The sequence below is a fragment of the Mobula hypostoma genome, chromosome 4 (genome assembly GCF_963921235.1).
Source record: "Mobula hypostoma chromosome 4, sMobHyp1.1, whole genome shotgun sequence".
In the NCBI taxonomy this organism is placed as follows: Eukaryota; Metazoa; Chordata; class Chondrichthyes; order Myliobatiformes; family Myliobatidae; genus Mobula; species Mobula hypostoma.
Window position 1 is genome coordinate 204,261,179 of NC_086100.1, and position 12,659 is coordinate 204,273,837.

A 12,659-nucleotide genomic window follows, 5' to 3' on the forward strand; every position below is an offset into this window, starting at 1 on the left:
TCCTCATGTATGTGAAGGATATAATTAATAAAGCCAATTCAATTCAATTCACACTCTCCACTATCTGTTCTGGCATTCTGGCTCCCATCCCCCTCCCCCTGAAACTTTAGTTTAACCTCACCACCACCACCCCCACCCCCACTAGCAGTAGCTAGTCTTACCCCTAGGATATTAGTCCCCTTCCAGTTCTGTTTCTCTAACTAACAAATCCTCTATCACCCTTTTGATATTCCAGTGCCAGTTAATTCCCTCCAACACGTTCTAAAGTGGTCCACCTATTGTTGTGGGGGATGGTCACAAAAGTACTCTACGATACCTATTTAATATGGTTCCCCTTCCTGACTCTCACCCACTTTCCTGTGTCCTGTACCTTGGGTGTAACTCACCTCTCTTCATGCCATATCTATCACCCCTTCCAACTACTGGATGATCCAGAATTCATCCATTTCCAGCTCCAATTCCTTAAAGTGCTGGTTTACAAGCTGCAGCTGGATGCACATCTTGTAGGTGAGAGTGACAGGGACACTGCAGGTCTCTTCATCTTCCCACCAATGTCCCCTCTAACCAGTGTGCGCAAAAAATCTTGTGCTGTGCAATTTTGACCCAGCGACAACAAAATGTGCACACTGAATTCCATATAGAGAGGTATTCATATTAACAGCTAGCAAATCAATGTCAATAAGAACTTTTATTTCCTCTGGGTTCGATCGAGTTCATCTGCTCTCTCACACAACCTATGTAGCAGGCCTGTAGCGGATAATGAAGGATTTTCTTGCCAAAGCATTTGGAGACCGACCATATGAGATTTGCTTGCTAAGCGACGCTTTAAAAAGTCAAATTTCCAAATATCACTCCATTTCTTCCCACTTGAAAGTTCTCCAGCAACTTTTGCATCGCCACATTACACACAGGTAACACCAGTTTTTGTACTGTACATAAAATTGGATTAATAAATATGCCGATGATACTAAGATAGGAGGAGTTGTGGATAGTGAAGTGGGTTCTCAAAGCTTGCAGAGAGATTTAGGCCAGTTAGAAGAGTGGGCTGAAAGATGGCAGATGGAGTTTAATGCTGATAAATGTGAGGTGCTACATTTTGGTAGGACTAATCAAAATAGGAAATACATGGGAAATGGTAGGGCATTGAAGAATGCAGTAGAATAGTGGGATCTAGGTATAATGGTGCATAGTTCCCTGAAGGTGGAATCTCATATGGATAGGGTGGTGAAGAAAGCTTTTAGTATGCTGGCCTTTATAAATCAGAGCATTGAGTATAGGAGTTGGGATGCAATGTTAAAATTGTACAAGGCATTGGTAAGGCCAAATTTGGAGCGTTGTGTACTGTTCTGGTTACCGAATTATAGGAAATATGTCAACAAAATAGAGAGAGTACAGAGAAGATTTACTAGAATGTTACCTAGTTTTCATCACCTAGGATACAGAGAAAGGTTGAACAAGTTAGGTCTTTATTCTTTGGATCGTAGAAGGTTGAGGGGGACTTGATAGAGGTATTTAAATTTATGAGGGGGATAAATAGAGTAGACGTGGATAGGCTTTGTCCATTGAGAGTAGGGGAGATTCAAACAAGAGGACATGATTTGAGACTTAAAGGGCAAAAGTTTAGGTGTAACATGAGAAGGATCCTCTTTACTCAGAGAGTGATAGCTGTGTGGAACGAGCTTCCAGCAGAAGTGGTTGAGGCAGGTTCGATGTTGTCATTTAAAGTTAAATTGGATAGCTATACGGCCAGGAAAGGAATGAAGGGTTATGGGCTGAGTGCAGGTCGGTGGGACTAGGTGAGAGTAAGCGTTCGGCACGGACTAGAAGGGCCGAGATGGCCTGTTTCCGTGCTGTAATAGTTTTATGGTTATATGGTTATAAATATTTCCCCTGAACCCTGTCCCAGGTGACTGACGATGGTGAACTCGTTGATGTCAATGCCAATGAATATGAAGGGAAGGACAGAGGTCTGCCTCACTGGAGTCTGGCACATTTGTGATGTGAAAGCTACCTGTTGCCTAGGGCAAAGGTGTTTGATATCATTATGTACCCAGAGAGAATGGGTCAAAACATGTTCTCACCGGTAGAAATGTCCAGAACAAGAGGAGGTAGAACAAGCAACACACACAAAATGCTGGAGGAACTCAGCAGGCCAGGCAGCATCTATAGAAAAGAGTATTAATGCTGAGTTCCTCCAGCATTTTGTATGCGTTGCTTGGAATTCCAGCATCTACAGATTTTCTGTTGTTTGAGATAGGAGGGAGAACAAAGGTGATTTTCTCAAATGCTGATGGAAAGATTTTGTTCCCTTTCTCCGAGTTCCAAATCCTTGCATTTAGATAGCTGGAGCTCAGCTCTATCCGAGAGATCCATCAGTTCCCATTCCCTGATAAGCCGGAAGCTCTCCAGGGCCCGTGTACGGACCGTGGGGCTGAGAGAGAGGGACGAGAACAGGATTGTCCCGGGATTTCAGGTCACGGTGTCCGGAATGCACAGCAATTGTCCCTCAGTTAGTGTTGAAAAGCACACCCGGAGATCGCCCCTTACCTGCAGTCCATATATGCGAGGCCTCTTGTGTACTGCCGCATGTGTGATATTCGGTAACTTCACAACCCTGACGCCTGCGCATTTGATCTGTGGTTCAGCAACGGCGAAACGTTTAACTCGGGGCTTTATGGATAATCACTGTTTCTGCAAGCACCGGTTGGATGTCCATACCTCAGGATTTCTCTGTGTATAAAAAGCGGCTCCCATAAACAATATACTCAACATGTATCTAATGCCAAAGTACAAATGCAGATATGAAACACAAGAGATACTGCAGTTGCTGGAAATACAGAGACGCACACACACAACTAAGCAGAGGAGTACACAGACTAGGCATTCTGAAGGGGCTCGGGCTAAACGTTGTCCATTTATTCCTCTCCACATTTACTTCCTGATCTGCTGATTTCCTCCAATATTTTGAAGAAATTAACCACTTTTTTTTCAATCAACCAGTTTCCAAATTTCTCTGATCTTTTAATTGTAGCCACATCCTGCTGGTCTCATTCTTCTTCCTCCCCCTCCTTGTAAACTCTAGCTCCCATCTCTTTCTGGAGCCCCAAAGCCCTGATTGCTGCTGGCAACTCTGGTTTCTGACTCTGCTCCATCGAAGATTCACTCGCTAGTCTGCTGTCAGACTGTCGAGGTGCATTGCAACAACCCAGCTGTCTGAGGCACAGTCCTTTGAAATTCGTGAAAATGACACAAAACATTGAAAAGAGCGGGGAAGAAGGAGTTTAACCACATTAGTCCAAAGACCCGAAGAAAGTCAAAACCACTGTGAGCACATCGTCTTATTCAGCCTAGAGAAAATAATGTAGGAAATTCATACAGGTGTGCAAGACAATGAGAGGAACTGGTTGTGCGAATAGCCAAAGGCTTTTTTCCCAGGACGAAAATGGCTAACACGAGGAAGCATAGTTTTAAAGTGCTTTAAGGTGGTTGCATGGGAGATGTCAAAGGTAAGTTTTCTACAAAAAGCGTGGTGTTTGTGTGGAATGCACTGCCAGCGACAGTGATGGAGGCTGATCTGATAAGTGTTTCAAGAGACTCTTAGATAGGTACATGGAGCCTAGAAAATTAAAGGGTTATGCCGTACGGTAATTTTCGGCAGTCCCTAGTTATATGGTCAGCACAACATTGTGGGCCGAAGGGCATGTAATGTGTTGTAGATTTACATGATTCTATGAAATTCAAGGGAAATCTCTTCTCCAATGGAGTGGTGACCAGTTGCAACCTGTCATCACAGGGAGAGTGAGAGAGGAACGGCAGGGACAGATTTAAAATACTGATAAGGAGCAGAAACATGGGCAGGGACCAGATGGGCCGAGTGGCCACTCTAGTGTATATTGTGCGTGTGGTAGAGACAGTAAGTACCTGAAACACGGGATTTGATATAGAACTGATTTATCTTTCACAGATCCACAATATTAAACACCAGTGTAGTTTAAGGCTAACATCAGCAGAACAGACTCCTCCAATGCTCAGTGACCAGGGTTCAGTCCTGGGTGCGATCAGCAGCCACAAGAACTATAGAATCTGACAGTAACTATGACTGCAGCTGCCTGCAGTCGCCATGATGGTTAAACATTTAACGCGGAGCTGATTTGAACTTCCTCCCTGATGTGAAGTTGCTGGTGTTGCAGCAGCTGGGTTGATTGAGTAAAACTCTTTACTCACTCCGAACAGAATTGTGGCCTCTACTTATTGTGAGCTTACCGGAGCATCGCAAGGTGGGTTAACTGAATGAGTCTCTTCGCGCAGACAGAGCAGGCGAACGGCCGCTTCCCAGTGCGAAGCTGCTGGTGTGTCTGCGATGTCGCACTGAATTCCAAAATGAGAGCCGGTAAATGACATCTCACTGCTATCAACAACACGGCAATGTATCCAGTCAAATCATGGACATGGACACGTGTTCGGGCTCTCCTTGTTGCGAGTGGGGCGCTATCTTCTCCAGCATCCCCGCCTCCACATTCAAGGATCGGCGGCATTCAAGCGCTGGTGAACTGACAGATACCGCGGATTTGAGATTCCCGTACACAAATCCTTTGCCTTTTCTGCACTGTTAAAACTTTATAAAACACGTCAGTGGCTGATGAACAGCATTTCAACATAGTTAATTTTAGTCTCCATGGTGATATCAAGATTTTTACAGCGAGACTCAACGTGATTTGAAGGAACAACCCTCATCTTCTAACTGGCCACAGTTCTGTCATTCAGGCACAATATCAAACTCTCCTTTCCTCTCTGTATCAGAATGAATCATTCCTCCCTTTCATCAGTCTGTGACTTGGCTCAGTTTGTCTGTCTCCTTCACGTTCTGAGCATGCGCCACACACCTCCTAAGATCACATTGCGTTTACGTGGCTGCTTCTAGAGACTTTCCGATTATTATGTCCATCCTGGCATTAAACTCAGAGTCGGCAATGTTATTGAATCTCAGGAGTAGGTGAAAAGGCTTTCTCGTTGCAGATTGATAAACTGGCGGTAGTGTGTGTGTGTGTGTGTGTGTGTGTGTGTGTGTGTGTGTGTGTGTGTGTGTGTGTTGTCACGTGACCGGCAACAATGACTATGAATTGAGTCAGGTTTTATAAAAACAAACACACATTTATTAAACTCTGCTCAACAGCAGCGAAAAATATTCAAACGACTAATTTAACCGGAAGTTAACTGCTATACGGCAACTCTGGAACAGTTCTTAAAAAGAGTGAATGCGAAAACAGTTCTTAAAGTGCTAAATTCGAACTCAGTTCTTAAAATGGTAAATTCGAAAGTCCAAGAGATTTATACAGTCAATTAGGAGAGACTTCCCTGAAGTAAAGAATTCCTCGTGGACGTGACGTTACTGCTGCGGATATCTCAGTTGCAGGTCACTTTTACTTGAACGAAGATTCAATAAAGGTCGACCCTCTCCAAAACCGCCGAACGATATCAGCTTTACTCGACTCTACGAGTTCCTGTACTTTAGAAAGGTCTTCACTCTCCAATACTACTTAAATACAAAGTAGAACTCCACTTTAAAACGAAACTGCGTCACAAAACGAATACGCAGCATAACGGAGTACCTGACGAATTAAATGACGAACTAAACTTAAAACTCAACTGGAAAAGCTAACTGCGTCACACCAGGGGTCTCCCTTTATACCTGGAGAGAACATGTCATCACGTGACCTCACACTGGTGGGAAAATTACATCACCCCACCATCACAAGACCATTACCTCATGCTGATGAGATACTCAATTACATCATGGCCATAAGACAGTCACAAGACATCCATGAGGTATGTAACAGTGTATGGACTTGACCAGATTTGTACATTGCTTAATGTCCTGGCGGAGGCAGGAAGATGTGGCATGTCCAAGTCTGCTGATGACACAGAAACAGTGGAGTTGGAGGAGGGGAGGCAATTCGCATGCAATTTCGTAGCTTTGCAATCAGTACAAGTGCACTGTGGGGCTGCACTAGTGGGGTTCTATTACTGGGATCAGGGCAATGTCACTGTGAGCTTACAAGGATTTTTAATTAAAGCGGCACTCTCCAATTTAGAAACTCAGGCCGCGGAGCAGGCCTATCGTTTGTATATTCACGTTGTGATTTATGGCATTCTGACAACTCGATACTATAACTCTCTACGACCACTCGATCCAGGACTTTCAATCTTCGACATCACTCGTAAATTTGGCCACACGGCCATCAATACTGTCATCCGACGCATTGACATTGAACGTAAAAAGAAACATTGCCAACACAGACCCCTGTGGAGCAACACGAATCACTGGCAGCCAATAGACAAGGCTCCCTTTATCCCCACCATTTCTGACAGGTAACAGGTAACAGATAACATTGTGAGATCTGTAAGAAGAGACCGTTTGCACCCGAACTGGAAGTGGACCAATACCCTACTATAATAACAACCTCATGTTTCTTGCAACATTCTGCGACTTTTCTGTAAATGTGTTCCTCTCTATCCCTCTGATGGTTAGGTGTCTGTAGTATGGCCCCACTAACGTGGTCATAACTTTTGTATCACCATTCTACTCATAAAGCCTTCCTAGACGATTTCTCCGGTCTGTCCTCACTGACAACTGCAGTGAGATTTTCCCTGACCACAAACACCACCCATTTTCCTTTAATGGACAATAGACAATAGGTGCAGAAGTAGGCCATTCGGCCCCTCGAACCAGCACCACCAATCACTGTGATCATGGCTGATCATCCACTATCAGTATCCAGTTCCTACCTTATCTCCATAACCTTTGATTCCGCTAACCTTTAAACCCTGCCGCTTGGTCGCATCTGGAACAACGGAACCCCGAATGTGGAGGTGAGGGTGGGGCTCAAGCGAAGGCTCATACAGTATATAGATTGTTGTGCAATGGTGTCAGTCCCCACCCCTCCCGACACACACACACACACACACACACACACACACACACACACACTCTCCGTCACGTATACACACACGGTGCCTAAGATGTTGTGAAGCCATTAGCTTGGAGAAGCAACACCTCACATCCCGTTTGGGTGGCCTCCAACCTGATGGGATCTGCATCGATTTCTCCAGCCTCTGGTAATTTCTGCTCGCTTCCACTTCTCTCCTTTTTCCGTTTCTCCCTTTGGATCCCCTCTTACCCTTTCTCTTCCAATCACCTGCCTAACCGAAGGCCCTCTACCTTCTCTTTCTACCATGGTCCACTCTCCAATCCTCACCTATCAGAATCCTTCTTCTTCATCAATTTTCCTTTCTCCTATAACCCCCAGCTTCTCGCTTCATCTTCCCTTCTCCACCACTGGAATTTCTCTACTCACCTGGCTTGACAAATCACTTTCCAGTTTATACTCTTCCCACCCCCCTCAACTTCTTAATCTGGCTTATTCCGCCTTCTTTTCCAACGCTAATGAAGTTTCTCTGCTGGAAACGTCGACACTTTACCCCTCTCCAAAGATGGTCACTGTCCTGATGAGTTTGTCCAGCATTTTGATTGTTACTCTGAATTTTCAGTATCTCCAGGATCTCTGTGTTGGGACGTGAACGTGCACATGAAAGAGATGCATATTCACATCGCTTATATTTTCTTCAGTGGTGCTAATATAAAACATCGACAAACGTATCGGAGATAAATTAAAATCAATTAAAGAGCGGGCCAGTTACTCTGAAGTTTAATCGAGTTTCTCCGGGCGTGAGCGTGAGAGGAGTGAGGTGGGAGGTGTCTGTGGGTGAAACGCCCTCTTGATGAATCTCGTATCCCTATTGGTTGGTACCCTAGATTGACATTATCTGATACCAATGGAAGCAAAATATCGCGCAAGTTATTTGACGAAAAGTGGCACGTTGTCTGGGAGATGACAGGAGCACGGGTTGCCAGTGCGATCCACGGACCGCGATGATTCAAGTGCAAGCGGAGCGACCATCTTTTTCATTTTGTCACGGATAAGAATGGCTTTTTCTCATCAGGCTTGGGCGAGATCAGGTTTGGGTGAGGTACATTGTCTTGTAAGTTACTCGCTCTGTGCCCTAACTTGTTCATTCCTCGTTTGTTTTGGTAGAGCAGATTAGTGCGAATGGCTCCTGGACAGTGTTCTGCACGGTGTGGGGGTTTTGAGAAGACTCCATCCTGCCAGATAAACACATCTGCGCCAGGTATACCGAGTAGCGCCTCCCGAGAGAAGGTGTTAAGGAACTGGAGCTGCGGCTCGATGGCCTCTGACTCACACGGTATAATGAGGAGGTGATAGACAGGAGCTAAAGGGGGCAGTGATCTCTAGGTTGCAGGAGACGGGTAACTGGGTGGCTGTCAGGTGAAGGAGGGAAATGCGCAACCATTGTGTCCATTCCCTCAATAATGGAGCAGGCAGAGAGTGCAGAGCACCCGTGGCCATTCCCATCAACAATGAGTATACCGTTTTGGATACTGTTGGTGGGGATGACCTACCAGGAACAAATTGCAGTGGTCCTGTCTCTGGCACTGAGGTTGGACCCACGACTCAGAAGGGGAGGAGGGAAGAGAGGACAGCGGTAGTGATAGGGGATTCTATAGTCAGGGGGGCAGATAGGAGATTTTGTGGGGGAGATCGGGAGTCTCGGATGGTATGTTGCCTCCCTGGTGCCGGGGTCCGGGACATCTCAGATCGGGTGCAGGTTATTCTCGACAGGAAGGGCAAGAATCCAGATGTTGTGGTCCATGTAGGGACCAACGACGTGGGTAGGAAGAGTGAGGGGGTCCTGCGTAGTGAGTTCAGGGAGTTAGGTGCGAAGCTGAAGGGCAGGACCTCCAGGGTAACAATTTCAGGATTGGTACCTGTGCCACGTGCGAGTGAGGCGAGGAACAGAAGGATTATACAGATCAATACGTGGCTGAGAGGATGATGCAGGAGGGAGGGCTTCAGGATTTTAGATAATTGGGCTTTGTTCCAGGGAAGGTGGGATCTGTTCCGACGGGACGGTTTACACCTGAACTGGAGGGGTACTAGCATTCTTGCAGGATAGTTTGCTAGTGCTGTTTGGGGGGGGGGGGGTTAAACTAAATTTGCAGGGGGCAGGGATCGAGAATGTGAGAGAGGATAGCGAGATGAAGTATAAAGGACAGGTGGGGACTACACGGTTCCGGAATATTAAGTGTAAAGTAGAGAAAGGTGAGGCGGAACGAGTGATAAGGAGGATACATGTGCAGAGGGATGGTCTAATGGCGCATGGAGTTAAATGTGCAGAAAGAGTAAGTAAATTTAAGAAGGACGACAAAATTCAAGGGCGTATAGCCCGGTGAGAGTTCGGGGATCTGGGTTATGCACAATAGGCAGCGATTTAAACAGAGAGAGGAGAAATGGGTTAAAAATTCTATATCTGAATGCACGAAGTGTCAGAAATAAGGCGGATGAGCTTGAAGCTCAGGTGCGAATGGGTAACTATGATGTTCTTAGAGATGATAACGGAGACATGGCTTCAGAGGGATCAGACCTGGGAATTGAATGTACAAGGGTATACGTGCTATCGAAGGGACAGAAAGGTGGGCAGAGGGGGTGGGGTGGCCCTGTTGGTGAGGAATGAGATTCAATCCCTTGCAAAGGGGGACATAGAATCAGGAGAAGTAGAGTCAGTGTGGATAGAACTGAGGAACAGTAAGGCAAAAAGACCCTAATAGGTGTTATCTACAGGCCCCCAAACAGTAGCCTGGATATTGGGTGCAAGTTGAATAGGGAGTTAACAATGGCATGTGGCAAAGGAAATGTCGCAGTAGTTATGGGGGATTTCAACATGCAGGTGAACTGGGAAAATCAGGTTGATACTGGACCCCAAAATAGGGAGTTTGTAGAGTGCCTACAGGATGCATTTTTGGAGCAGCTTGTACGAGAGCCGACCAGGGATAAGGCTATTCTAGATTTAGTGTTGTGCAATGAACAGGATTTGATAAGTGATCTTGAAGTAAAGGAGCCATTAGGAGGTAGTGACCATAATATGATAAGTTTTTATCTGCAAGTTGAGAGGGATAAGGGCAGATCAGAATTGTCAGTATTGCAGTTGAACAAAGGAGACTATGGAGCCATGAGGGAGGAGCTGGCCAAAGTTGACTGGTCGGATAACCTAGCAGAAAAGACAGTGGAACAGCAATGGCAGGTATTCTTGGGAATAACGCACTAGGTGAAAAATCAGTTCATCGCCCGGAGAAGGAAGGATTCAAAAGGTGGAAAGTGGCCACAGTGGTTGACAAAGGAAGTCAGAGATAGCATAGCATTTAAAAAGAAGTATAACAGAGCTAAGGTGAGTGGGAAGACGGATGATTGGGAAGTTTTTAAGGAGCAACAGAACTTAACTAAAAAGGCAATACGGGGAGGAAAAATGAGGTATGAACGCAAGCTAGCTAGGAATATCAAGGAGGATAGAAAAGGTTTTTTTTTAGGTATGTGAAGAGAAGGAAGATAGTTAAGAACAATTTTGGACCCTCGAAGAATGAATTGGGAGAAATTGTTATGGGAAACAGAGAAATGGCAGACGAATTTAATAAGTACTTTGGATCTGTCTTCCCTAGGGAAGACACAAGCAATCTCCCAGATGTATGGATGGGCCAAAGACATAGGGTAACAGAGGAACTGAAACAGATTGACATTAGGAAGGAAACGGTGATGAGTAGACTGATGGGACTGAAGGCTAACAATCCCCAGGTCCAGATGGTCTCATCCTAGGGTACTAAAGGAGGTGGCTCTGGAAATTGCAGATGCATTGGTGATCATTCTCCAATGTTCCTTAGATTCAGGATCAGTTCCTGAGGATTGGCGAATGGCTAATGTTATCCCACGTTTTAAGAAAGGAGGGAGGGAGAAAACAGAGACCTATCGCCCTGTTAGCCTAACATCAGTAGTGGGGAAGATGCTAGAGTCCATTACTAAAGATGAAATAGCGGCATTTCATGATAGCAGTGATAGGATTGGGCCGAGACAGCATGGATTTACTAAGGGCAAATCATGCTTGACTAATCTATTGGAGTTTTTCGAGGATGTAACCAGGAAGATAGACGGGGGAGATCCAGTTGATGTGGTGTACCTTGACTTTCAGAAGGCATTTGATAAGGTACCACATAGGAGATTGGTGGGTAAAATCAGAGCTCATGGCATTGGGGGGAGGATACTGACATGGATGGAAAACTGGTTGGCAGATAGAAAGAAAGGGTAGCAGTGAATGGGTGTTTCTCGGAATGGCAGGTGGTGACTAGTGGGGTGCCACAGGGCTCGGTACTGGGACCACAGCTGTTTATCATTTACGTCAATGATTTAGAGGAAGGCATTGTGAATAACATCAGCAAGTTTGCTGATGATACCAAGCTGGATGGCAGTGTGACATGTGATGAGGATGTTAGGAGAGTTCAAGGTGACTTGGATAGGCTGGGTGAGTGGGCAGAAACTTGGCAGATGGCGTTTAATGTAAATAAGTGTGAGGTTATTCACTTTGGGAGCAGGAACAGGAAGGCAGATTATTATCTGAACGGTGTTGAGTTAAGTAAGGGAGAAATACAAAGAGATCTAGGAATACTTGTTCATCAGTCTCTGAAGGTGAATGAACAAGTGCAGCAGGCAGTGAAGAAGGCTAATGGAATGTTGGCCTTTATTATAAAAGGAATTGAGTAGAAGAGCAAGGAAATCCTTTTGCATTTGTACAGGGCCCTGGTGAGACCACACCTGGAGTATTGTGTGCAGTTTTGGTCTCCAGGGTTAAGGAAGGACATCCTGGCTGTCCAGGAGGTGCAGCGTAGGTTCACTAGGTTAATTCCTGGGATGTCCGGACTGTCTTACGCAGAGAGGTTAGAGAGACTGGGCTTGTACACGCTGGAATTAAGTAGATTGAGGGGGGATCTGATTGAGACATATAAGATTATTAAGGGATTGGACAAGATAGAGGCAGGAAATATGTTCCAGATGCTGGGAGAGTCCAGTACCAGAGGGCATGGTTTAAGAATAAGGGGTAGGTCATTTAGGACAGAGTTGAGGACGAACTTCTTCTCCCAGAGAGTTGTGGAGGTGTGGAACGCGCTGCCTCAGAAGACAGTGGAGGTCAATTCTCTGGATGCTTTCAAGAAGGCGCTAGATAGGTATCTTATGGATAGGGGAATCAAGGGTTATGGGGACAAGGCAGGAACCGGGTATTGATAGTAGATGATCAGCCACGATCTCAGAATGGCGGTGCAGGCTCGAAGGCCCGAATGGTCTGCTTCTGCACCTATTGTCTACACAATTTTAGATACTATTCAGGGCGACGACCTACTTGGGAGGAGCCATACTGACAGGCTCCCTGGCACTGAGTCTGGTGCTGCGGCTCAGAAGAGCAGAGAGATGAAGACAATTGCAGTGTTGATAGGAGATTCCTTAGTCGGAGGAACAGAGACGATGTTGCGGGCGCGACAGAGAGATCCACGTGGTGGGTTGCTTCCTGGTGCCAGAATCAGGGTCCATGGTATTCTCCAGGGCGAGGGTGAGCAGCCCAAAGTCTTGTTGAATATTGACACCAATGACATAGGTATACAAAGTGATAAGATCCTGAAGTGAGATTTTAGGAAGCTAGTTAAAAAGCTGAGAAACGGGACGTCCAGGGTAGTAATCTCTGGATTGCTGCCTATGCGACATGAT